At 39.8% G+C, this 27,745-nt stretch overlaps 1 protein-coding gene across 1 annotated transcript in view; it reads right to left on the bottom strand.

Moving 5' to 3' along the window:
• Positions 1-27,745, bottom strand: part of PCSK2 (proprotein convertase subtilisin/kexin type 2) — a 209,364-nt gene that overhangs the window by 143,937 nt on the left and 37,682 nt on the right. The window contains exons 5-6 of the mRNA XM_071805696.1: positions 14,960-15,059; positions 1,660-1,811 (exon numbers count right to left, since the gene is read on the bottom strand). The gene's annotated coding sequence lies outside the window, so the exon portion shown is untranslated. The remainder of the gene's footprint in view (positions 1-1,659; positions 1,812-14,959; positions 15,060-27,745) is intronic.

The following is a 27,745-nucleotide window of genomic DNA, read 5'->3' as shown; positions in this document are numbered from 1 at the left end:
GTATCATTTCAGTTCTTAGAGGGAAGTCCTGTTATGTGACAGCCAAATGCAGGCCGTCTCTTAAAATGCTGGGGGCTGGTACAGCCACTTGCAGAAAGCAAGTTCCAAAAAATTAAAAAACAACAAAAATTTGCTGGCAGTAATATCTCAATTTAAAATCCTAACCAAAATAAATGTTTTTGTAGGGAAATTCCTATTAATTCGTCACATCTCCATATTGTAAGCTAGACAGAATGCGAGAGGGTTCGTGCAGTCGATTACACAACCTAAAAAGAGAGTATAACCTTTAGTAGACATCAGACTGGACCTCAAAAAAGAACAAATCTGTGTTTGAGCTCTGGTTCTGACAGATGCATAGCATCTAGATTAGTAGCTTATTATCCCTGTATGGATTTTCCAGGTATTAAAGGAGAACAATGCTACTTCAGTCTAGTTTAGTTGTTGCAGACGCCGCCTATTGCCTTTGGTAAATGTTCTGGGAGACCAGTATGCCAATATGGAGGCAAACAGGGAAACAAATGATACTAGGTAGCTTTCCAATTGGAATCCTGTGGTTCGGCTGGGCCAATAAAGCTCATGACAGAATGCTGCAAAATGGTTTCCTCTTGACATCTTTATCTCAGCTTTGACTGGTTAAAGACCTCGCTTGCTGAGCATGTCAGGGACTCTCTGCCATTTCAGATGGTGGCAGCAGCGTGAGAGCGTTCGCTGCAGCACCGCTCCAGGGGGGAGCCAGACTGACAACAGGTAGCCCACATCCCACCAACTCCTGGTGAACTGCAAGAAGCTGGGAGAAGGCCAAACAGAAAAGCACATCCTTGTTTCACCCCTGCTGCTATTATACTAATAAATCAATAGAGGGGAGAGGCTTTCAACCTCTAGACCCATGCCAAAGTGACAGTGATCAAAAACCTTTGCTGGGCTGGCTGTTCAGTGACAAGGCACGAGGGAAGGGTTTGAGTGGTGTGACACAGGCTCCCAGAGGGAGGATGTCAGCACTGCAAGAGACTGACAGCCTCAGAGTAACAGCCAAGGAGCAAACAATGATTACACAGTGTTACAGAAGGTCTGGGTACCTCACATATCCATGGCTTCTGCAGCATCGCTCTGAGAACAGCACACTTGGGCTAGGCTTGCAACCTTCAGCTGCTACTTCAGATACAGAGTAAGAGAGCAGAAAAGGTCTTGGCTGATCTGTCTTCTGAGACAGCAAAGTGATGCCAAGCAGCCCATCACAGTCTGACGTGACAAACTCCCAAAAGCTGTTAAATAATGCATTCCATGCTAGTCCAGTTAAACTTGAATAACCAAAAATCTTCTGTGTCACTGGGTGCATTAAACTACCCATTAGCTGATCAGATCTGAATTTAGCAACATTGAACAAACCCAGTGCAAAGTCCAAATTTGTCACGGTACACTGGTTAAGGAAGCTGGAGAATCCTGCTATGTACCAAAGTGTATGAATCTACAGCTATTGCATAGAGTATAAAGCTAGAAAACTTAGGAGGGAAAAATAGTCTTGAGTAAAGTATGAATTTGGGTTAAAAGGAAAGGAAGAAAAAAATACATTTCTGTAAATTAGGGATTCTGGGAGACAGAGATGGCTACAAGTTAACATAAAGCTGATCTAAATATGAAGGAACACGTAAAGTTACTTACTTGCCACTGCAGGCTTTGGGGTTTTCACTATATATCTTGCAATACTTAGTGCTTGATTTCAAGATCAAGCTCCTTGTCACACGAGACATCGTAAGAACTTCAATTCATTTCTTGCAAAGAAAAGCTCAACTTGGGCAAACCCCAAGGGTAACCTGTGAACCCAAACAAAAAGAACCATCTGTAATCTTCAGGACAGATAAAAGGAACCATAAATAGTAAACTATCACGACAGGCCACCAGTGTCAGGATCAGAGATGTTGCAGACTCCATTGCTCTTGCTACCATACTTCTGGCTCCAATATTCTCCAGAAGCAAAATTCACTGTCACTGGTACAACACAAAAAACAAGTTTTGCCTGGTCAATGTCAAGCCCAAGGCAGAGAGACTCAAGCATCTTTCATTCATCCTTCAGACACTGTGCATGGGCCCATCCACATGCTCAAAGACAAGATGGTCTCTCTGACTTCTTGTGAAATACGTACTTCTGCAGGAGGGAAGAGTAACAATAAAATTCATTGCTCTGCTCTGCATATTCAGTGAATTTTATCTTTGAAAAAGAGAAATTAATTTGCTGAAGGATTCCCCATCATCTTGGGACTAAAAGAGCTCTATGCTGGTGTTAGTAAACAGGCACACCACCAGTTATTGTTAAAAGTGATGTATTTGAGCTGAAACCTTTTGGCTCAATCTGTTGTAACTAATTTAAGAGTCACAGTAATGAAAACTTCCACTTCTGTCATAGCAAACGCAAAAGGAGAAACACTGATACTATGAGAAAAAGGTTTATCAATATACATCTGACACCACACATTTATAAACAATACAGATACTAGCAGGCATTCAAATGCCCTAACCATGTAAATTTGTGTTAATTAGAGCTACAAATGGTTAGCAGGGGAGGTCTGTTCCACAGCATCTGATGTTTATGCATGTTTTGGGGGCTATTTTTAAAAAGCTGAAGGCAGAGTAAGATCATTTCATGAACATTTCAGTGTGCTGTTTCTCACAAAACCTACGTGATTAGTGCTGAGGGTAATTTGCGTGGAGGCGTTTAGCACCTTTGTGCTAGTATTTTTTACTACAGTTTTTCTATTAATTCAGCAGTTTGATACCCAGCTGACACACTGAGGGCTGATACAATGGAAAAGCAGATAGAAAACTATAAATAAAGACTAGCTCAGAGTGGGGGCATTTGACTGACACTGGGAGCCTACTCTACTGAGCAAGGTTGGCTTTTCTGACTGCTGTCCAGAAAAACAACAGCAGACAGCTATGTTAAAACAAGCTGAACTAAACATACAAAAAATGAGCTAAATTTCTACAAGTTATTCAAGGCCATGTATTTAATAACTGGATCTGAGAGGAAGGAAAAATTGAGATTCAGGATCCTACCTTACAGCATCTTTTCTTCCTATAGCTTTCAAAATCCATATGAATAAGATTTAGTCAGTTATACAATTGAGGATTGATAGTTTTGTCTATGCAGTAATAGACTAGGAATCTAGTTCACATTTAAATATTAAGAAATGTGCAACCCATTTGGAAGGAGAATCCTGTGTAAATTTTTGCTGGAGTAATCCCAAAGATTTCCTTATTTATGGAGAAAGGAGAATAGGGAAATGATACTAGCTAGTATGGGATACAGAGTAACCTAAAAATTAGGACTCCAACCTGAGAGAATTACATTAAAGTAGTAAATTGTACAATAGCCTTCTATGAATCAAGATCCCTTTTAAGCACTCCTCGGAGTTAATGGCAACCATATTAATCAACATGTTTTAATTCATTGTAAAGATGATTATAATAAACCTTTCGGACTCATGTCAAAATACCCTATTCAGATTAAGCCATTAAGGAGCTGAACTACACAAGAGAAGTTAACATTTGGATCACAGTAAAAAAAAAAAAAAAAAAAAACACAACACAAAACATTCACCCCAACGCAGTTTTCTCTGAGATATCTGAAAATTACCTATATCATTTACAGTAAGAGATATATATATATTTTAGAAAGCTGAGCCCCGTGGAGTGCTGGTCTAGTTACCATAACAAGCATTAAGCTTGTACCTCATTCTTTCACAGCTCAAAATCTCATGGAAGGTTGACACAGCCTTCATTCCACCTATTGTAGTAAAAACTGAATTAACTAATGTTGACTTTGTGGTCACATTTCTGTATTATACTGCAGACTGCAAAGTTTTAGAAATTGGGAATATGTTACTCAAGTGTTTATGTTTAAAGCAAAAGCCCTTCATTCTGAGGTTAATTTAGCACACATGCTGGCAAATTCCACTCGGCATTTGCTGATGCAAGAGATCTGGCATCTCTGATTCTGTGTGCAAACAGATCTCCATAAAGCATAAAGTTCCTCAGACAGAATTCCAGAGTCAATTACCAGACTGGGTTGCAACTCCCTGACATGTATAGAATATGATTAACAAGAAATTTATTGCATCAAAACATTGTTTCTTATTTACTCTGTAAAAAAAAAAAAAAAAAACACAACAAAACCATAAACAAAAAACCACACAACCACCAACCAACCAACTCAAAAAACCACCAACCACAAAACCCAAAACTGTGACTGAGGGAGATTTATTATGACTAAGAAAATAAAAGTGAAAGAAAATAAAGGCCCCCAAAGCTTTTAATATAAAAACATCACCTTTAAAAATATTCTAGATGAGCTTACCTATCCTGAATAAACAGGGACATGAGGGTGATTTTTATCATTTAAAATAAACATTTCACAAAGTGTTACGAAAATCTTTCAAGTGTTCCGCCCTGGCAATTTATTTTTCTAATTCACTAAATTAAAACAGAGAATAGGTCAAATTATCAAAACCTAATTTGTAGTGCAGAGATGAGAGTGAGTAATCTCACTTAATGAAGCTGTAATCAATGCCTGAGCAACTCCATTATTAGTATCATTACGTAATTTATTTATGCTCTGTATTGCTAAACTCTTCACCATAAACAGCCTTCAAAGGCAAAATTTGCATAAGCTGAAGTGTGTGCTACTCCAGAGCACTGCAAACAACCTCTTGTACAAGTGCAGTAGCTCTCATGCAAGATACAACATGAGATCGACAAGGTCAGGTTCAAACATGGGTTTAAGTCAGTCTGCGTAAGAAAATGTTAGTTTTGCCTTAACAAAAAAAGCAGCTAAAATGGGTAGTTGGAGTTGTGATGGGAGCTAACGCTTGCTAGTGGCAATTACGGCATCTTTTTTCAGGAGCATCTCTGCCTGGATCGTTTCATATTGACTATGAGACCATAGATCCAGCCAATCTATTCTCCCTTTAGAAGGGATTCCACTTGTGAACATCAGCATGTTCTTGGCTGAAATATTTCCCCTAAAACTCCACCGAGAGCAACACAGGAAATTTCAATATCAGCAGTTGAAACATAGCCCAAAAAAAACCTCAAACCCCAATAAAATTACTAAACATTTGAGAAGGTCTCCGGGCAAGTGTCCCCACTGCCACTCACTGAAACAGCTCTTCCATTTTTGTAAGCCTACTATGGCACATAAGCAACAGCTTTAAGTGTTCACCCAGGACACTGGCACAGTCCCTGAGCCAGTGAAGGAATTTCTCAGATGTTAAACAAGCAGTATCAGTTCAGTGTACTATGAAAACCTAAACTGACTTTTTTCCTAGTAGCAGGAAGGGAGCAAGTTTCTCACTGTTTTTCACCAAGCACCTATTACATTAGTCCCACCCAGTGGCACCCGTAAGGACTTAAGATAATGACATCCAGAAAACCTGAAGACCCAAGATCCCCCCAGCACTAGCAAAAAAATATGAAGACAAGGGATGCAGACATCGCTTTGTGCCAAAACCTCTAGAACCACCAAACCATTTCCATAAGCTTGTAAACCCCTAAGAGTCTCTCTTTACCATAACAAAGTTTCTTTTATATATTCAAACAGAATTTTTCTTGTTTTCTTGAAGGAAAAAAGGTATGGCTCTCATCAGCTTTGTTACCAAAGTATTCAATAAGCTGGTCAAGGCCTAAAAAAGGCACAACAGTCCTACAGATGTATGAAAAGTAGTTAAGTGTCTTCCTTAATTAACCTCAAGCACAAGAAGTAGTGCTTATTTCATGAGAATCATTTCAGCTGGTGATGTAGGGGCAGAGCAATATTTCATAATCTCCAAAAAGATCTCATTATTCCAATATCAGAAGCTATATCCTGTCTAGTGATACAAAAGTTGAATGTTATCCTAGAGATATATGCTTCTTAATATCACTAGTCTATGCCTAGACAAATATTAAACAAAGGCTGACCAGATATGGAAAGCTATTAAAAAGCCAGATCCTCCTATACACCACTGAAATAAATTTGCTGTTTTTAGGTAAAGAATGCCACATAGACATCTGTGAGGGAGCAACAAATGTATAAACTGGATTTCACTTATGGAAGAACTAAAAAAAAAATAAATCAACTTCCATTGCTACCTAAAAGTAACTTAGAGCAATTGCTCTTACATGTACAACTGTATGACCACAAAGCTTTATGAAAGCACACACATTCAGCATGTTTTGAAATGATAACCAGCGATGCCTTTATGAATTCATGACGTGAAGTTTGGATATCTATCACCATAAGATCCCGCGTTGCTGCAGAATTGAATCTGTAAGGTGATTATCTGGTTATTCAGTCTGTGGCCTATACACAATGTTCATGCACAGGCCACTGAGACATGTTCTGACTCCTTCAGATTCAGATGAAAGCAATTAATTATAGATGGAAAATGAAGGCTTCAAAATTGGAGCAGAAGGTCAGTTCTTCACGTGGCCTGGCAGAGCTCAGCTCTGGTGATACAGTTTAGCTGTCTCCAGTTAAGCAACCTTTTAAGTCCACATAAAAATAACAAATCTGAAGGGAAGGGGCTGGGGAGAGGGCAGGGAAATCAGCTTCCCTTATATTCCAAACAATGCCATAAGTAAAATTTGTGTTCATTTATGTGATAGAAAAATTACATATTTATTTACTTTGAAATTACTGCTACTGTTATATGGTGTAATCCAATTATAGTGATGCAAAGTTTACACCAACCACTTTAATTTTTCAATGTTTTATGTGGGAAGTAATAAACTGTGATTAAAAGATCTAAGTATGGACAAATGGAGATATTTTGGCAAATCCTATTTTACAAAAAATCAGTAATTTATAAATGATACAGCTCAACCAGAGATTAATTGCCTAGAGCTTTGCCTTAATACACACTGCCAGTCCTGTTCTACACTATGTTAAAGGAATAAGAGATAATATGAAAGTGGTCAGCATTGCCTGTACGCAGTGGGTTGGTCTCTGCCAAGAGAAGTTTCCCAAAGTTATTGCTGGCAGCAGTCCCTTATGGGAACAGCATCAAGACGGATGAAAAGATACCTCAGCTAGTTTAGCCAAATTGAAAATGAAGACACTGGAAACATGGCAGAAAATGATCAGATGACACTACAGGCACGTCCATCCGGCTGCCATGATCATTACAAACAAGCATCATATAGCAGGACTTTTATCAGAAAGATTCTTTCTAACAAAATAAGACATAATTCCTCAGCAGCTGGCCTAGAAAAAGTAGGCATTTGATATCCCAATTTTGTTACCAGTGCTGTTTCATATCCTTTAGAGTCTCCTACTGCACCTCTAGTTAGGTGATCATTTACTCACAAAGGAAGACAACTGCACAGGATGCATCGTGGAAGTTTCTTACAGCTGATGACTGTCAGAACAGCAAAGGCAGAGCCAAAGAAAACTCCAAATCAAACCAGAATCCAGTTGTGCAAGGGGACACTGTTTCTTCTAAGAGGTATAGAACTGCTTTGCAACTGCTGTTTTAGGTGGAAACTGCACTCCTGCAAAGTGACAGAACCGTTACATAAATTAAGCCTACTTAATGCAATATCGTTGTATACTTTGTCTGTTGATGCCAGTAACTATAACTGGCCCAAACACGTTGCAGTGAAATGTTAACCTAGCGCAGTAGAAAATTATTTTTAAATCACATTATTATAACAGATGATGCTCACAACAAATGCAGTGGTGAATAAGCGCCCTCTTAAGGGCACTTGGTACAAATAATGTTCCTTCAATGCACTTATATAATTTTGAAGGTCAATACTGAATATTTCAGATAAAATGGCAGCTTCTAACATCTCCCCCTGTCAATCATCAGTCTCTGGGGGTACTGAGTTTGAAAAAAGTTATAAAAAGTTATATAAAAATATTAATTGCAGTGTATGATACTCACCTGTTCCATTCCTCTAACGGGAATTAATTTTAGGATGTCTTCACTCATCTGGATATGGGGAGGAATAAGTAGAGGGAGAACAAACAGATTTAGTCTTTGGCTGTAGCAAGCCAAGAGAAAAAGAGAGATCTTCCTAATTATGTATATTGCAGACACTGCTGTGTTTTCATGATCATATAAATACATACCAGCCTCAGAGGAAGCTAAAAATTCAAAGTGCCATTTTGTGTTATTAATGAATACAAAAGAAGCACGAAATTGCCTTCAGAAACCATAGCGAGAGACCTATAGGTAAATTCATACCCACAGTTCCAAAAACAGCTGAGCCAGGCCACGCGGGATCCTTGGAAAGAGCACCCACAAATTTAGGATAGTGTGACAGCAACACAGAGCACAATAACCTCACTTGTCCCCTTACACATGGTTATCGCAGAACTGGTTGTAGAAAACAGGTTTACCAGAAGCTGAAGCTTGCTCAGTATGGTCTGTAACACAGTCTTTGCCATTTAAGAGCTCTCCTAAGATCAAAGAGTGGCAATTTTAGGCTCTGCAGATGATTTGCATAAGTTTAATGAACTTCTCTCCTTCAACAAGATATCCTGGTGCTCATTTTTGTATCTTAGGTGGGTGAAGCTAGCATCTCAACATAAAGCAGATGTGTCCCTGCTTACAACAATACTGCAGGAACAGATATTTAGGATACTGCCAGATTTGGCTGTGATATCCATTCAGCTGCAAAACTAGCTCCAAACAAAGAAAGTAACTTCTTCAGAGAGTTTTCCATCTAGCAAGTCCCAAAATCCAGGTCAACTCTATACTTTAAAGCTGTTTATCAGGTCAGCTAATGTTACGTGGGCATCGAGAATCTGCCTGGGTGGTGGGTTTTTTTGGTGTATGTTTGGGGTTCTGTTTATGTGGCTTTTTTGTTTGTTTTCTCCCACCACTCTTTTTCTTAACAGGCTGGGTCCTCCTGTTCCTTTTAGTACATTTCTTAAACACAGCCTGATTGACAGACTTTCTACTTTCAGAGAAGCTATATCAGTCATTGCTTCAGCAGGTAGACCAGCCTATAAGGAAAGATGTTTCAGGAACTCCAAGTTTGAAGAAAGTCTACTTCTGAACACCACACCTCCGTATTTTCTCTCCTATAATCTTATATTTTAGATATTGCTTATGGAGGAAACTTGAATGCTTCTCAAAATTAAATGAGAAATTTGCTTTGTATATTTATAGACAAAAGCTTGCTTTTGGAATGTACAGCATCAGGCAGCAGAGAGAAGCAGTCCCAGGAAGAACTATTACCAGCTATGGCCAAAAGAGAGGCGGCCCTGTAAACCTTTCCGAGCCTGTTTTTGAAAAAGATTGTTGAGAATTTTTTTTCACGTCTACAGAAAGTACGAGAGAAATGAGGGGTGAGGGGGCAGAAGAAGAAACTGAAAGGGGCCTGTCTGAAGGTTGACAGTCGTCCCACTGAGTTTTCTCTTGCCCCTTTTCTCATGTCTTTTTAAGACATTAACACCAGTTCCATAGGGTAGGATGCATCAGTTGCTGTGACCACATTATACTTTCAAATCAACACTCCTGGCTCTCTGCTATTTCAGTGGGCCAAGTAGAAAAACAACTAGAATATTGCTCCCATTTTTCACTACACAAGTCTCTTCAGAGCAACCTGGCAGCAACCAGAGACTGGTATGAGAGCATAAAATCCCCAAACAACATGCCCAGCCATACCTGCCACACCTACACACACCACATTCCATTGCCAGCTGCCTGCAGCTTCTCAGACTCTGTGTACTGGAAAAGCACTTCCCAAGTGTGTTACATAAAGTGCTTTAACTTCTTTGATGAATTATTTTTCTTGGGAACATACCTGTTTTAAGGAACCCATGGTGATCAGATGACTCATCATCAACAATGACATCGCAGTGGAAATTGATGTTTTACAGATTTAAACTATTAGGTTATAGAATCACTGGGGAAATACTAGAAATTATCTTCCCATAGCTGTTTTCATTTGTGAGAACCAACATTTCTCAAAATAACCTTTGAACAATTGTCCTACTTTAGCACAGCCAGTCATCACAGATGCATTCACCATGCAGTATGTAACCAGCTAGCCCTGTGATGTGGTATTGCCATGGCGAGTTTGCAGGGCCTTAGGACTGAAACTTGTCAGGCTTGCTCTAACTGAACTTATCTTGACCTGCCTGCAACTCAGTTTTAGCTTCATTTAGCTCTAAGGGGAATTATTTTCCAATTGACTAGGTGTCTATGGCTGATTTGTTTTACTTCAGTGTATCTTTGTATGGTACTGCACCATGGTTCTATGACTAACATAATGTAGTGCAGTGAAATGCAGCCTGATATGACATCAGAGGTCTGGGGAATACAGATATATGTTGCAGAATAGAAGAACAGACATGGGATGATAAGACACGGGGCACAGGTTTGGCACTGGGAACCCCACAGTTATGAACAGCTCACTAACAGTCAAAGAAATGCAAAGCTGAACCTGGACAAAGCTTGTTTGAGGAGTAGCAAAGAGAACAGAGAAACAGTATCTAATATAAATGAAAACCATATGTACTACTTTGGGGTTTTTTTTCAGTCAGAATAGTTTCACATGCATGCAGGGCTCACCTTACTCAGGCATACTGCAGTCTTGGTATAGCCAGGGGGACAAAGAGGCAGGGGAAAAAAGGTGGGTTTCTCTCCATCTCAGTCTCAGTCATGTAGACATTGGGCAGTGCTAGCAGCAGAAGGGACACTCTGACAGCTTTGCACCCTTTGTCACAGGAGTCTGTTTGTCACAGTTCCTAAATTACACTGCCATGGAAATGCTAGTTTGATTTGCTATTGTTCTTCCCAGTATCTTAGGCTGGAAAACACAAGTTCTTTACAAGTCTTTTTCAGTTATACTAACATAAATCATGTTACATAATTCTAAACAAAATAATACTAATTGGTAAATCTTGGACTCTACACTTAATTTCTTTCCCTGTGAAGAGCTTGAGCTGGAAAGGTCTTCAGGAAGAAGAACATCACTCTATTTCTCTATAAAAGAGGACTTTAAGAGCTAATTATATCTAAAGTGTGCCCCTTGTGCCTTCACAAGATAAACCAGTACAGTTTTGTTAAGTGTCTCTGAACAACAATGGATCCGTTACTGCACAGTTATGTCCATTTCTCAGATGGGAAGACAGCACATTTATTGCTTCCTCTTCCTTTTTTTTTGAATCATGGATTAATTTTGATTAAGTCTTTTTCTTTTCAACAGGGCATCACTGATAGCCCAAGTTTAGCCTTTTTACAATTACATACATAAGGAGAAAATATTTAGGAAATGCAAGTGAAGAGATGAAAGGTAGCTGGAAAAGCAATAGGGCTAAGTGACTAATGGACAAGTTTGCTCTGAATATATTCTCTGTGGAAACTTTCTATTCCTGTTCAAATTTGCTCTATGAGATGACATTCTCACTCCCCCACACGCCCATTTGCATTTCACACACAGGTCTGACCAACAGTAACTGAGGAAGAAAAATACTATTATAGACAGTAAATGTGCAAACCTGACCTTTTCTCTAATTGGATAATGTCTCCTAAGACATTCAGAGTCTGATTTTGTTCTCAGTTACATGGATGTAAATCAGGATGAGTTTCTTCCGAGACCAGAAGAATTATATTCTTAGCCTTTATGCCTTCTGGTGGTCTATTACACAAAAGCACACATGTCCTTCTGCATAGATAGCTGAGACACTTGTCTGTCTGTAGCACATTATCACTGGATCCAAGATGAAACAGCCTCTTTGATTAAGATACAGCACAAGACGGCAGTGGATATTGACAGTAATTATTGATTTGTCCAGCCTCTGCATCACTAGCACGATGACAACCATCTAAACTATGGCTTGGCCGCAGGTGACACAGCACATGACAACATTTCTGTGTAAGGAAACCCGTTCGCAAGCATTTGCACTCTTCAGGACAGCTTTTAAGACTAGGTCCCAAGGGCAGTTGGAAATTAAAAGGCTTTTGTAAACTGATGGCAATTAGCCTGTAAGTCATCAGTACTGCTTAACATGGAAGTTTATCTTTATAATCACTAACTATAGAAATAAAACTGGCCATGATAGTTTCAAACAGAATTCCCAGAGTTATTATAGGAGGAAGCTACCTTCTGGCTGTAAAACTGACAGCCCACTAATGAGAGGCTTAGGAACATCATGTAATAATGTGAAAGAACCTCTCTTGCCAGAATTCAGAAGTTCTTATCTTGATATCTGTTTTAACCTGGGCGGGGTGGGGAGGGGAGTGGAAAAAGAGTTTTGCAAAAAGTGTTCCAATTAATTTTAAGAAATCCACCAAAAGAGCATTTTTGATCAAACAGATAATGAACCCTGACATACAGGGAACCAATTCTCTTAGTCACAGGAAACATTGAAATAGTCACTTCTAATGAGTGAAAAATAAAAGACTGTGAGCACAGACATAAATCATTGAAAAAATGCAACATGGCTGAAATACTGGTCCATAAGCCTATAGAAGAATAAACATCAAAGCATTTTAGGGCACTAGCAAGTGAAGATGGATTTAATCAAAAGAATATTTACATATGAATAATATAACTTGTTACACATTTATAGCCATCCATGGAAAATTACATTAATTTGCAATGCAAATGAACTGGGTCAGCTAACACACGCCAATGAATGATGAACACTGCTAATGACAGAACTATATTTAAGTGGTTACCAAAAACCTTATTTTTTTTCCGAAGTGCTTATTGTACACTACAGAAAATTCCTAGTGTCACTGTGCAACTGGTAAAGAGACCAGTACAGGGGTTGTGGGGAGAACCCATCAGAGCAGGTAAATAAACAAGGATTAGCCTAATCAACAAATAAGAAAAGCTTAGAAAATGTGTTTAAAAAGATGTGGAAACTGGGCAAAATGCACTACAGTCAGTTGCAGCTTGTTCATACCTATTTAAAGACAGATATCTTTGTGTGGAGAAGGAACGTGCCTAGTGGCATTTCAGTACAGTAAGAGGCAGGTCAATGATGACTGAAAGACAAAAATTGACTCTCACCTTCCTTTCTCCACTTTCCTGTCCTTGCCCATTCATATGTTTAACGTATCTGAGAGTACCTTAACGAGGTTTTTTTCCACTGGCCTGTCATGAAGGACAAAGCACAAGGTACAAGTTGGCAGCATAAAGTAGGAACTATCTCAGTGGAGACAGATATGTGGGGGACAGAGGAGCAAAAAACCAACTGAGTAAGCAACCAGATAAACAGCTTACCACACAAACATCTAAGTGCAAATACCTCAATAAGAGAGCACACTAAGAATTAGGAACACCATCAGGATTAATCACCTCCTCATCTTTCCCCCGCAACAACCATCCACAGATACTGAACATTTGATAAATACCAGTTGAGAATATTTGCCCCAAATTTTGCCTTGGATGCCGCTGCTCCCACCTCGGGCCTGCAGAACTGCCCAGAACCCTATAGAGCACAAGGGCAATAGCAACAAAACCTCGAAAAAAAACCTCAGGGACTGCATTTTCAAGCCTCACTCGTACACAAGAGTGTGAATCCATGACTGAACTTACGGTCAGCTTCGAAGCCCATTTAATGCTGACACTCAGTCCAGAAGGCCAGGCTAAACCCAGTCCCAGACAAACCTCACAAGCAGCACACAAGGTACATCGAAGGGCCACAGCACCAACTATTTTCATCTACTGGTTCACTGCTCATGTACCAAGTTACTAACATATAGAGATAAAGCCTAAGAGCAATAGGCAAAGAAAATGAGTTCTCTCAGGGCTGCCTGCAGATTGAAATTATACACAAAAGTCACATAGAAGCTGATTATTGAGACCAGTGCCAGTAACCACCTGCCAGCTGCAAAAGCCAGTGTAGAAGCTAAAAATTATATATATATGAAATAAAGAGCAGGCAAATATCTTCAGATACATTTGCTTAGATTAGCAGCAATTTTTTAAATTAAACCAAATATCAACATGCCCTCATTTCCCCTTCAAATCCCGAACACACACAAATATTGCCTCGAACACTACAAACTGCAAACTGTGTTTCAAGCAATGTGCAATGAAGGCAGCCCAGGATTACCCTTTCACTGAGATATATGTTAAGACCAATATAATAAAAATAAATTTATTTACTCAACATCAGGATGTAGTTTATATTTTTCATATCATAGAAGCAGATACTGCCCAAGATCCATTGTAGTAAGCAACTAATTAGTAGAAAGATTAGGATTTCCAGTCACAGCCCTCTGGGACTGCCACATCGGAAATGCTGTTTCAAAGAAATCCATCTTGAAGAATGTTTTCCAAAGTTAAAGGCACAACTCAGTATAAAGTGTTACCAAGATGTGACGAGTTTTGATCATGGTTGATATTTATTCATGAGGTGCCTTCTAGACATGTTAATAAATTACTGGCATTTTCAGGGCAATAAAACCTAAGATTTGAAGCACAATTAAGGAAAATAACTGAACACACCTATCACTTGAACAGAACCATGCGTAAGTTTCTACTCTATCTGCCCAGAAAATACTTCACAAGGCAACTTGAGTTAACATGTCCAACTAATGAAATAGCACTCAAAGAAATAAAAAACATCTTCCACCCGCTAAATAATTATACCTTTCATTCATCAGTGACACGCAGTGGTTAGGATTCATAAGAGCAGATCATGAAGCTGTCTTTTCCATATTCTGCCATCTGGAAGCTTGTAATATCACACACCTACATTGCTCTTGGTTAGGAGACCAAATAACACTTTACCGCCATCTGTTATTTTGGGACTCCTCATGACTATTTCATGATCCTGTCAGAGAGCCACTTTGCTGTTATTGTTTATTGTGGGGGATGAAGAGGTAGTTCTGATACCGCTGCATGTAGTTGCACATCCTGTCATATCTGAGACATCTCCTCTCTCCACAGGCTCTTGTTAGAGGAATGCGGGAGCTCATAAATAGGGTGTGGAAAAATAAAATTAAATACAAACCTTTGTAGTACATCATGTGTGAACTTGGTGATACTGGTTCCACTCCTCCATGATTATAGAAGTTACAAGGAGGTTGCTGTGGATGCCTCTGTGTCCAACTCTAGGACATGAAAGAGGAAATATGAGATTGCATTTTTTAAATATAAGTTGTGTTAAAAAAAAAAACAGTACTTAACAGCAGATATGACTTTGTCCTCTTTGAGCAAGTAAAGTTCTGGTCAAAATTATGATTAAATTCCTTCTGGTTAAAACAAAACAAAAAAACCCACACAACTCAAGAACATATGTATTTAAGCATCTTGAGTGTGTCAGAACAGGTAAAAGTGCAAGGAGGGTTTAGGAGTTCACATTAATCTCTTGATAGAAACACTGTTGCCATAACAACAGCATATTAGAAAGATGGGTGAGAAATGCCAGAAACACATCACTTTAATAAAGAAAATATCTAGTTTCAGGTATTCTCTATTATAAGCTACAGCTCATTTAGCACAGCTAAATAAGCACAGACTGTAAGCAATAAATTTCAAACCAGCATCTATTTTCTTCGCTACTCCTCACCTTTATCATATCTAAATACTTCAGAAAGCATTAGTCATTATGGTACCCTTGTGAGGAAAGTGGCTTTATTACTGCTGTTTGGCATTAGGGAAAGTCAATCGGAGAGCAGCAATTAATCTGCCTCAAGTCATATTAGAAACCTACCAAGAAGAAGAACTACATTCCAGACTGACACAACTGTACATGACCTCACCTTCAGCATCTCTCTCTTCCCACCACTGCTGAGCACATGCTCAGCCCCTTCCCCAAGATTCAGACAAGGTCAAACACGATATTTTAGTAACAGAGAAAGCACTGTACTGAATAATTGGTGTAGTGAGCATTAGGGATTCCCTCCTGCATTTGTTCCAATTACAAAACAGGCTCCCCAGGTTCTACTAAAACAAAGGAAAGATTTCCTCATTTGCACAAGCTGTACATATGTGGAACAAAATGCCCGGAAGGGGATCTCTCTTTAAAGGGACAACGGTCTCCAGAACAATTTGCAAAGTACAAATATATCATCTGCATGACATTGCCTGGAAGAATTGCCCCTCAGGACAAAAGATATTCAGCTACTAGTAAATGTCATCTTTTTCTTTTCTTCCTTCCCACCCCTCTTTTTTGTATTCCTCTGGGGGCTGAATTACTGTAGCTCTTTATTTCCCCAGAGTTCCTAAATGCTCTTATCATTCCTTGGATGCATTTGACTCAGATCCCTACAACTTGCTTCCTGACAGGTTTCAGCCTAGCCCTTCTGGCATGGGACAAATTCTTATAAAGGCTTTTAAATTGACTTTTAAGAGTTTGAGGTGTTGCATGGAAGGTTGCTTTGTAGCCATGACCCACTGCACTTTATCACTCTTCTTACCTCAAATAAATTTAGGATGTCACAAGGATTTTAGCAAGCTATTCATTAGGCTTCTGTCAAATATTCCTTACAGCCATAGAAGCTTTATCTTCTGCATATCTGTCTTGTGGTCATGAAACTAGCCCCCAGATGGTGTTTAAGTCAACTCTGTCATGCATTTCTGTTGTTAACACAGTTCGGTAATGAGACACTGGCAGGCAGTAAAATCTGGGGTAGTGCCTTTTACCTATAACACACTACAAAGTTGCTCCTTTACAGTGCCATTAGAGAGAAGGATTAGTCAGTGACACAGCACGTAGCAGCCAGGTGTGTGTCTGCTCAGGTTCCCTGCTCCTGTTTGTCAGAGCCATGGCTAGCCTGAGTTCAACCCCCTGCTCCTCCTGGGGAGGTTTGATTCTGTGTCTCTTTTCACATACGTGTCACCCTGCAAGGCTTTACAGGTGGAGAGGGGGACCACAGGACCTTTGCTAAGAGGACTTAGGTTGTGGTCCCTCACTCCAAAAACATTTTCTGTGTGACCACCTGTCCTCCCACTGAAACACAAATTAAGGTCTCTTAAGAATGCCCAGCCCTACCTCTCAACTAACACAGAATCAGTACAGCAGTACCAAAAAAATCACTGCACCCACCTTCATTTACAGGAGCAGGCCATTCCCCGAGTCTCCCTCTCTGCACAACAGCCAAAGGGAGCTCCACAAAATACTGTGGCCCTTCCCTGCGTTCAGCTCACCCTATTCACATGAAAGGTTCATATTACAGTGTGAAGACAACACCATAAAAATCAGCTGAAAAATACTATGTTCTGGATTAGCACAAGCCTTCAGATCATAGTCGTGAATTCAGATAACAGGAATAAGTACTTCGTCTCTCAAAAAAATCTTTCCTGACTTGGAAGAAATTCTACCAAAGAAAAAAACAATTGCTGAATGTTTTCTTATGTAAATGGTACTAGCCTCATGATCTCCCATGTCACTTATGTGGTTGATCTATTTGCTCTCCATAGGCAACACTTCAAAGAACCAAGTCTACCATTATTTTACTAGTAATATTTCCTCAAAATACAGGAGTGCTAAATCCTGTTTTTCCTTTGGTAAGAGAGCAGTGGGAATCTCTAAGGGTAGGTATAACCACCTAATATCTTTGAAAATCAGAGTGATCCAAATGTCTTTGCAATTTTTTTTTAATTCATTAAGACTCAAGGTCACAGAACAATTTATGTTCAGATCCAGCATGGTTTCCTTTTTCTAGATCCCTACTCTAAAGACTTTAAAGTACTAGCTTCAATACTTCTATTTGTTACCTCAAATAGTACAGTATTTTTGCCCATCTGTTTTTCTTCCATGTAAAACTGGTCCCAGTGTAGTTTCTTAGCTATTACTACCACACTTGAACTTACATAATTTGCATTCCTTTTTTCTTAATAATGACAAATATCACCAAGTGCCTGTGGCAGAGCAGGTGCGATGCCACAGCTCAGGTTTTTCGTGTATCCAGATTTTACTGAAATTTATTGAGAACCAAGGTGTTTCCTCACAATCACAGACTGTCTAGAATTCTTAAGAAAATAACCTACATATTGATTCAGCATCATTATTTACATGTATTTGTCAGTGTGCTGAGGTAAACAAGTTGCACTGGGAGGACAGACCTTTGAGCAATTAAATGGTCTCTTTCAGATCTCTTTCAGCAGGAACCCAAGCTTCAAAAGCAGTAAATTGTTTATCCATTCTTGCCATTTCTTATGCAGCATTGTCCTGGAAGAACACTCATATATTGGCTGGCAATGTCCCCCTTGGCGCTCGGGCACAGCGTGTTCCCACTGCAGAGAACACCCTTCTCCTGACCCTGATGAATGATTACAGAGTAGCTCTGATTCAGCACTACCTTTCCCGCACAGCATCATTACGCTGGAACACAATAAAACTGCTTCTGCCATTGTCCACAACCCTCAGCAACATCCACCCTCATAAAAAATAGTTTTCTGTTTCCTCCATTAAAAAACATCTCTGCATTTCACAATGGTAGCTGCTCCATTCTCCTTGGCAGATTCACCGTTACATAACAACCTTCTCTCTCCCAGACAATGAAAATCTTGGTGTTAAATATCCAGTCTTGCAAGCTTTGTACTTTTCCAGAACAAACAATTATCTAACCTTGTTTCAAGCAGCAATGACTGACGTTCCATCTGAACACCTATCACACTCCGGAACAATTAAGTCAACACATGCTAATTACAGTTTTGTACCCTCACTACCATGCATTTATCTAAAATACTAGCCTTCTGAAAGATTTTCTACAATGATCCAAGTTGCCCAAGGGCAAGCCATAAATAGTATGATGCCTATTCAAGGAATACACGGGTCCCAAATTTCCACACACAGACACTCTGAATTCACATACACAGCCCCACTTTTGAATATAAATTCAACTAGAAGATTTTGTAACAGTTTTCATATAGATCACAAAAGGGTGTCAACAGACTAGATTATCTCACAGTCCCCACATCTCCCTCATCTACACCTGCTCTGAGCTGGGAGAACTTTTAAGACTTGTGTATTTGGGCTTATTGTAAATGTCAGTCACCAAACTGCCCTGCTCTGTCCTCAGAGCAATTTGAGTCTTTAAAATATCAATGGATTCTGGTCTCTTGTTTTCCCTTGTATCTTTAAATGCAATAAAGTACTATAATAACTGCAGAAGGTAAATAAGGAAGCACACAAGGTCCAAAAACAAACAAACAAAAAAGGATGGTTCTAAACTATTGCTGCATCATTAACATTTGAAAGCAGCACTAGCATGAAGCAAAGAGTAATTAGAAACAGCCTTTCCTTATCCTGCCAAGAGACTGACTGCCTCCAGAGTGATGACAGAAAGGCACGAGATCTCCATTTCATAAACACAGGGAGCAGAGACCAAGAAATACATTCCACAAGGAGTGATTCTCTGTAACAGTTGTAAAGATTTGTGTAGATCCGACGACCTAAAAAAATCTGCATCCAAGAGCCAAAGTTTCTCCTGGAATCCCAGGTCTTGAAGTCCAATTCTTCTCTCAGACTCATAGCTTCCATTTTTTCTATAGAATAAAAGTCCTGAAAAGAGGGAACTCTGAAGGCTCAGTAAACATAGAAAGTAAAGTACGATCACAACACTTAATCATGTTTTCAGGCTATTTTGGTTTTTAACCTGAATTAGGTTAAAACAAAGGAGGCATGTCACACACAATTAGAAAGGCATAAGTGCTATTCCAGACAGAAACATGGATATCTTCTCTAACAGAGAAGAATGAGCAAGATTTAAACCTCAACAATCAAAAGTGATCAATCATTTTAAAAGATTCAAAGACATATTCAGGAAAGCAAAATATAAAGGTAGCATATCATACTCTGTAGGTAGAACAAACAAACCCCATAAGAACTGAGGGACTTTTCAGGTACATTTACATGCGTGAACCAAACAGACATCAATTCATAAATACAGAACACCTTCCAGACTCTACAAAATTAACAAAGTAGCAACTGAAAATCTGATCAAAGATTTATAGATATAATATTAATTACTTACACCTCAGTGTATGTGTCCCATGGGACACACAATGTGAACTCAAGTCCCTCTGAGGTGGGGTACAGGTCCTCTCTGCCCAGCTCTGTGCCACACTGCCTTGTCCTGCCACAAGACCTGAACAACTCCAGGATTGATTTTTATGATGGGCAATTCACCCAGAGGCTCCTTAGCTCAGCTTCCAGTGCCTTCTTACACACTGCACCCCTCACTATGTGTCCTGTGTCCCAGAGTTACAAGACCAATAAGAAAAAAATTAAACCATCTGCATAGAATGGGTATGTAGGAATTTTAAGGTTTCTTTGGTGAATAACCTAGCACTTAGGTTACAAGGAAGAATCCTGCCATGCAAACCCTGAATGCAGGGGCACAGAAAGAGGTCCCAGATGCCTCTTCAGCATATGTAGTAACTTTAGGTGTTGTGTCCTTTCTTTCATTAAGTTAAAGAGCTTTTTATGGAGGATTTATCAGTTTGGATCACAGATGATGTTGTCCTGATCTTTTTGTACTTGAAGAAAAAAAGATCTATGCTATTTTACAGGTGGATAAATCAAGGCACAAAAGGGGACTCATGTCCAGGGTTTAGAACAGGATACAGATTCTCTGTCCCACAAGGCTCAGTCATGCTTTCAAGGCACCAGAGCAGGCCTGACAACGCAACACACTTGCTCTCTCTCTCAGGAAGCCACAAGAGCTTAGATATTGATGAGGCGGCCAAACTGCAGGCCAGCTCCTGAGCTGCAGCATTGGAAGCAGCTCTATACCCAGGCAGCCCTGAGCTCCTGCAGGCACAGCCCCAGCGACCTCTGAGGCACCTCTGCACCACAGCTCTGAGATACAAGCTTCACTTCACAAGAGGTTAGCATCCAACATACCTCTGCACACACAGAGGAAAGGAGGTGGTTTCCATGGCAACGCTCATCTTAAAAGAGATTTCAATCCATCCAACTTGCTCCTCTCTGCCTCATATCCCAGCACACACCTCTCCCCGTGCTCAGCAGCATGCTCACAAAAGCAGCGCTAAGACATGCACAGCTTTCTTCCTCCCTTCTGTGTGCAGGGCTTCCATGGGCACCTGAGAAGGCAGAGAGGCCTTTGGAGACAGGCTGGAATTTTTCAGACACAGTGAACAATTCGTTGATGAAAGCCTCGGTGGGCTCAAGAGGATGGGGATATTTGAACTGTGAAGAGTTCCAGCTTCAAATGTCATATCACAATATGAAAACACAATGGTCTTAATATCCAGGCTGAGTTCTCACTGATAAAGCAAAACTCAAAGCAAGATTCAATCATTGGTTTAGAAAATCTAAAAGCATATCTCCACATGCCATTTGTTCACTCATACTAGTGACTAACTTATCATTCCTCTTTTCTTGTGCTGATGGGGAGTCCTAGCTGTGCGAAAAGGTAAATAGGAAAACCATCCAGTGTCTTTTTCGGTAAAGTACCTTAAGCTGTCATACATAGTACATGTTTTCACATGTAGATCTGCATGGACAGGCAGAAAAGGACAGAGCCCTGCCCTGTGGTCGACAACATGCAGAGCAGCTCCTGGGTCATGACACCTTTTGCAAGTTATTGATATGACACCATTGCTCTGTTTCCACAAAGCCAGCTGTATGGGGATGAAGAGTTGGTCCACCCATTCTCTTCAAAGTACATTGAGACCTACTGATGCTAAATAATGCTAAATATTATAAAGCTGATACCTTTCACATAACAACTTGCAAGCTTAATATTTGTACAAACCAATGCTTCACTTTCACATAAGGAGTACGTATGCCCCAAAGAGGAATTTATGGCTTATTCACTGTACCCAGAGTTATCATATTTTACTGCATGAAGTTGCAGTGTATTTCTTAAATTGTCTTCGCTTTGCTGCTGCCAGGTTGCAGGCAAGTAAAGTTTATGTCACAGTCCCCTTTCTTCCTACAACTCTCCTACCCTCACTCTCTCTCCTTTCTTCTAATAGAAGCACCTCATGGTCTGCTCCATCCTCAACTCCCAATGACTCTCTTACCATTATTTCTAGTTATGTCAGGAATAACTGAGATCTTTTTTCGATACCTGTATTTTTAAAGGAGGCGAAGTGCCTGGGTGTGAACGTGGGTAGACTGTAGATTTAAAACGCAGTAATGCCCCTGCCCAGTCTCAGTGACTTTGATTAGCCAGTATGAGGCAACATCATGCAGCATCCAGCTACAAGCATGATCAGCAGCACCATACAGAGGCATCATCTGCTGCCCCCACTTGCCGCATGTCTGGGGATACCAGCGCTCACAACAAAACAGTAAAGTCTGGCAAAGCTCACATGCCATGCAGCAACATCCCTGGAGAGGGCACGGCCCTGTTTACACTAAATTCAACTCTGAATTTCCAGACTTACAGTGCTGAGCTCTGAATACTGATGCTGTAGTGTGAGAAAAAGAAGGTGAGGTGACTCTCCTGCGCACATAAACACATGGTAATAAATATTATTCTTCACACAGACAACCTGTAGTCTAACAAAATAACCAACAACAAATCACAGCTGAAACCAAATGCTCTGTTTCAAGAACTTGCCTTCCAAAATCAAAGCAATGCATCTTGCAAACACAAGCTGTACCTGAGCTGACAAAGCTAATGGACCACATTTTGGTATATAATAATCTATACTGGTAGATAACGCTGAGTAATTTCACAATTAGCTACAAAGGTGGTGTTTAGGATTGGAAAAAATGAGTATCTTCTCCCAAATCAGTGTATTAGATGTCAAAGTTACTGTAAATCATTAAAATCCCAAAACATAAAATCCCTCTGTCATTTTACTTCTTCCTACTCATCTTATGGCACTACAGCTCGCATCCAGATTTGATCTTTCAGACAGCCTAACCACAGCTATTCTGGAAAATGTCAAAAACATTTCATATCTCCTTAACTTCAGTAACAATAATACAGTATTTGCATGCTGTGTCATAATGACCTGTAGCTTCAGTCTTACAAAAGAAGAACCATAAATGGAAAGTTGAATGCTATGAAGATGAACTTTGTCTTTCATTTGCTTTAAAGTTAAGGGAGTATTTGTTGCATGACTAAGTTTAAGATGTCACAGTTAAGGGCTAGAGGGACAAAATGTCTCATCTATACTTACACTGAAACAAAAAAGTAAAATAGAACAGATGCAGACTTTTATTGAAGTGAGTGTTCAGTTTTTTTGATACCTCAGTTCTGTCTTTCGCTTTTCAAAAGTTTTACCATACAATCTAAAACCGAAATGAAAAATAAACAAAGAATAGTTTTCATAAGTAATACTAACTATCCTTATTACCACATTTTGAGAGTCAAGATTCCTCTGAAGATACTTACCCAGAGAAATTAAATGTTTGTATTCAGCAGGAAAATGTTTTTCTAGACAACACATATCTGCCACAATAAAAAACAATCTACACTTCCCTCAACCCTCTCCCACTCACATAGAGGTCTCCCAACCAAAACACCCAGTATGAATATCACAGACTCTCATACACAGGCAAATTTCAAGTATTTTGCAGGAAAAGGCTACAGCTTTACACCACAGAGTGCACTCCTTCACTAAGGAGCATCAGCTGGGTAGGACAGGAAGGGGCAGAGATGATGCATCTCATTACAGAACTTTTCATGACATGACACTAAAAAAAGTGTACAGAGAAATGTCTGTAAACGCCAAGTTTGGGGAAAGACTTGCACACTGTTGTTTGCCTTCAGTTTCTGCAGTGTAGTGTAAAAAGAGAGCTACTTACATGCAGTTTCATGACAAACATCTATTTGCAAAATAAGAGCCCCATGCAAGATAGGATATGAATTGCAGGGAAGAAACAGCAGCAAGAAGAGCATTAATAATCTGTGCAGGTGCAAAACGGTACATTGCATAATCCTGTTAGTTTGATATTTAGGAACTGTTCTACCAATGCCCAGCACAGACCTTTCCAGAGCAGTACAGACCCTGCTACATCAACTTACAGTCTGAGAACTTGCGTTTTCAGAATATAACTTCTTGCTTGAATGACAGATTTACAGTGTCCTCAACCAGTTCCATATTACAAATTCACATTGCATTTTGCTGAACTAAGTTACACTGAATTTGACAACTCTGGCACAAGAGCTCCTAATGCCATACTAACACAAGTTTTTTATACTAGGTCAGATTCTCCTGTGGTAAGAATTTGACACCGTCCACAAAGAAGGTCAGAACAGGAGTTAAATTGATTTATATTAGCAATGGACTAAGGTCTAACATTTTTCATGCTAGAACTGAAAGTAACTTAGGGTGCCAAACAATATCTGCTGCCTCAACTCTGTATTCTTGTTTCTGCTAGTTTTCTCTCATTCTTCCTTACTAGTTTACATCTAAGGTAGTGCTTTCTACAGAAGGGGGAAAATTTGCAGTCTTTACAGTTCCATTTGACTTTCTCCTCTTTCAGAAACCACCACAATTTCGAATTATGATTGTGCATGTATCAGCATGTTTTCATCAGAACATTTTCTGTGTAAAGAGATAAGCCAGCTCCCTAACCTCATGCACTCGCCTGCACTCCAGCTCCATTATGAAAGCAAACACACATTTTTCAAAGCAGCCGACGAAAGTCTTGGGTCCCATTCCCTGGCAGCCACACTTGATAAATTACTAAATCATACATTCACCTAGCCCGTTTGCTTTACTGAAAGTAGTTTATTTTTAATATCAGAGAAGAAAAAACTAAAATTAAAAAGTCTGATTAAATAAAGGTAATCTAAAACTAGATTATTGTCCCCTGACAGGGGAAAAAAAAAAGAAAAGAGTATGAGATTTCTGTATTTCAGGTTAGACACACATTGATTCATATAATTTTGACTGCTAACATTCAATCTCATGTCAGGTCATTCAGGGAGAAAGGGACTTTGGTACAGTCAACAAAAATATCCACTTAAACCAGCTATTTTCTGCACCTATTCTCAGTGCAAATTCTGATTATGGTAATATCTTCCAGATCTAAGCAAGGACAAAAGAATACTTAATGTAATGTGAAAAAAAATCCAACAAAAATAAATAGAACTGGTGGGGGGAAAGAGAGGGGAGAGGGAAAGAACACAGCACAAAACACTCAGTGCTGGGAGAAAACATCCAGAGGACAACTGCTGCTGGTGGTGGTGGGGGGGGGAAATCAGAAATCTCCAGTGGTTTGAAAGAATCCAGTGTGCGATACTGTATATGTGTGCAACCACTTTCAACCTAAACCTTTCTTTTTGCTCCAATTTTGCACTCGGACAGAAGGATATAAAAATATAAGCTATCGTTGGAAAGGGCACTTATAAATACAGGCCTGTGCACAAATATATAGCTAGTGAATTAAAGTGTAAGACTTCCTGAGCCAAATCCGAGGCAGGAGGATGTATTCCTTCTGCTGCCATGAGGCAGAGTTCAAGGGAGTTCATCAGTTTCCTTGGCCACCAGGCTGGACCTACAATCTGATAATCACAGTAGTACAATATTTGCCATCATTGATGTGCATCATTTTCTTCCAGGCTTCAAATGCATCTTTCACTTGAGAAATGATGGTTACAGGGGTTGCCAAAGCAAGCAGAAAAAGCAAATTAACTAAACCAAAAGCCAGGTTCAAGTCTTGACCTCCACTTGCAAGTGCTTTTCTGCACATACCTGAGTTTTCTCACTGACTTACTGGCAAACATTGACTTTTCAGAAGCTGTCTCTATTTGCAGCCTTCACAACAGCACTTAAGGGACTGACTCACAAGTTCTCTGGGCCATTTACACCTTCCTCCCACCCTGCAAATAAGACTGTTCTTCGTAAGGCCACTCCCCCAAGTATTTTTCTCTGAAGATATGGAATGGATTGGATTACAAATACTGTCACCAGGGGTCTGTCAATACAAGGTAAAGCCCTAGCAGATCTCATTTCCTCTCCTTATTTTCTTCTAATAGCAAAGACAGACACGAGCTAATACTTGCTACGACACCCACTTACCTGGAATCTTCTGTTTCCCCAAACCAGTGCTAAGGGTGCCCATTTGAATACATTCCTCCGGAAGGTGTTAAAACCCAGGGGTTTACATCTTGGAACATGTGAACAGCAGGTCACATTTCTGATTGGAAGAGCTAAAAGCAAAGGACGTATTCTCTCTTAGAAGCTTACAAGTGATAAAGAAACACTTTTGTACTTGACCTTCAACAACTTTCAAAAGAAATTCTGAAAACAAATTTAAAATATCACAGTCTACAAACCAGGATGAATTCAGCTCTCTGTGAAACACTTTGATGACACACAAATCTAAATCTATTTCACTTCTAAGAGCAATATTCTAGTTTCCTACAATTTTAAGACATAAGATTTGGCAGACAATGCTGTTTACCAAGTCCTCAAAATGCAATATGATGCTGGCTGAATAGAGAAATCCAATTATTTGGCTCATCAAAAGGAGACTGGATTCTAGTCTTTTTATTTGATAAAGCACCCACCAGTGCAGAAGTCTGCACCCCTGCTCCACGTAAGACTGTGGAATATGAGAAATGAATAGACAAACCAAAAAGCACCTTCACTTCCAAGCTTCTTTAAGGAACTTGGCTTCATTGAGTGTTTTCAGAGGGCAAAAAGAACCTGTAGTTTTTCCACTGTCTCATCTCAGCACAATGGAGACAAGGTTGTATGAAATGAGCACATACTCCAACTAGTGGTTTTCCTTGTATTTCCAATGAGGCATCTAAATCCTAATCAAGAACACATTGTTGAGTCTTCATTCTCATACTCATCTCTTCTCAATTTATTCTTACTCGCCTCAGCAATATATATTAACGTCACTTGATTGGAATAGACTGAGAGTAAGAAAGTGATAGACATACAGGAAAAGAGTAAACTGATGGCAGAAAGTGGAGAAGATGGGGCAGGAGGAGACTGTGACAGTAGTAAATCCAGAACAATAACATGGTAAGGTGCTGGACTGGTTTCAAACACCCCCTGGGGCAACTGGAGCTGACATCGCTGGCTGTGCAGGGGTGAGCTGGCAGAAAGACACCCTCCTACAGAGCGGGGTGTTCCAGCAGTTATGAAATCTCCACCGGGTCACAAATCAAAAAGCCGTACTTGTCCCTACAGATCTGGGCACTGAAACCCAGCTGGCACCAACCAGCTTCTCAGACTGTGAACGCAGCATCCCAGGATGTGCATATACAGGGAATCAACCCAGCAGCCTGGGTGGGAAGACAGGGGGTAGAGAAGGAAAGGGAGGGAAATCCAATTGATGATATTTCAATAGCTAGAGGCTGGCACAATATTCTCTACTTAACTGCTTTCTCTGTAGAAGAAAAGCCATCTGTCAGTTTGCTTGATAGCCTAATTCAATCCTGTTAAATTCTGTGTTAAAATTCTACTCAAGGTATTTTTGGTGTTGCAGTTGGGGGAAGAGAGGATTGTTTTGTTTTGACATGGGAAGACTATAGATACAGCTTTTTTTTTTTTTTTTGAAGCTGCCATCATAGCAACACTAGTAGATAAAATAGATTCTGTACCTTAGCCTGTATCATTCTACAGTTTTCCTGTGTAAGCTACTCAGATTTCTTAGTATCTTAGAAGAGAGGAACTAAAAATGCAGCCTTCTGGCCTATTACAGCCTATAAAGTTTTTTTTACGTAGTCAACAAAGAGGCTTTTAACCCATGTGGAACTCCTTCAGTGGTACCAGCTGATATTTGCTTACCCCCATTGTGGTAGTAACTGCCACAGGATTTCCCCAAGGGGTATCAGATCTGTTCTGCAGGGGGCGATGGAGACAGGGCTCCAGGCATCCCCTGGAAGTGTTTGAGGTGAGGGTT

This window comes from Patagioenas fasciata, chromosome 3 (assembly GCF_037038585.1).
Source record: "Patagioenas fasciata isolate bPatFas1 chromosome 3, bPatFas1.hap1, whole genome shotgun sequence".
NCBI lineage: Eukaryota > Metazoa > Chordata > Aves > Columbiformes > Columbidae > Patagioenas > Patagioenas fasciata.
Note: the sequence above shows the minus strand (reverse complement) of the source record. Positions and strands in the feature narration are given on the sequence as shown.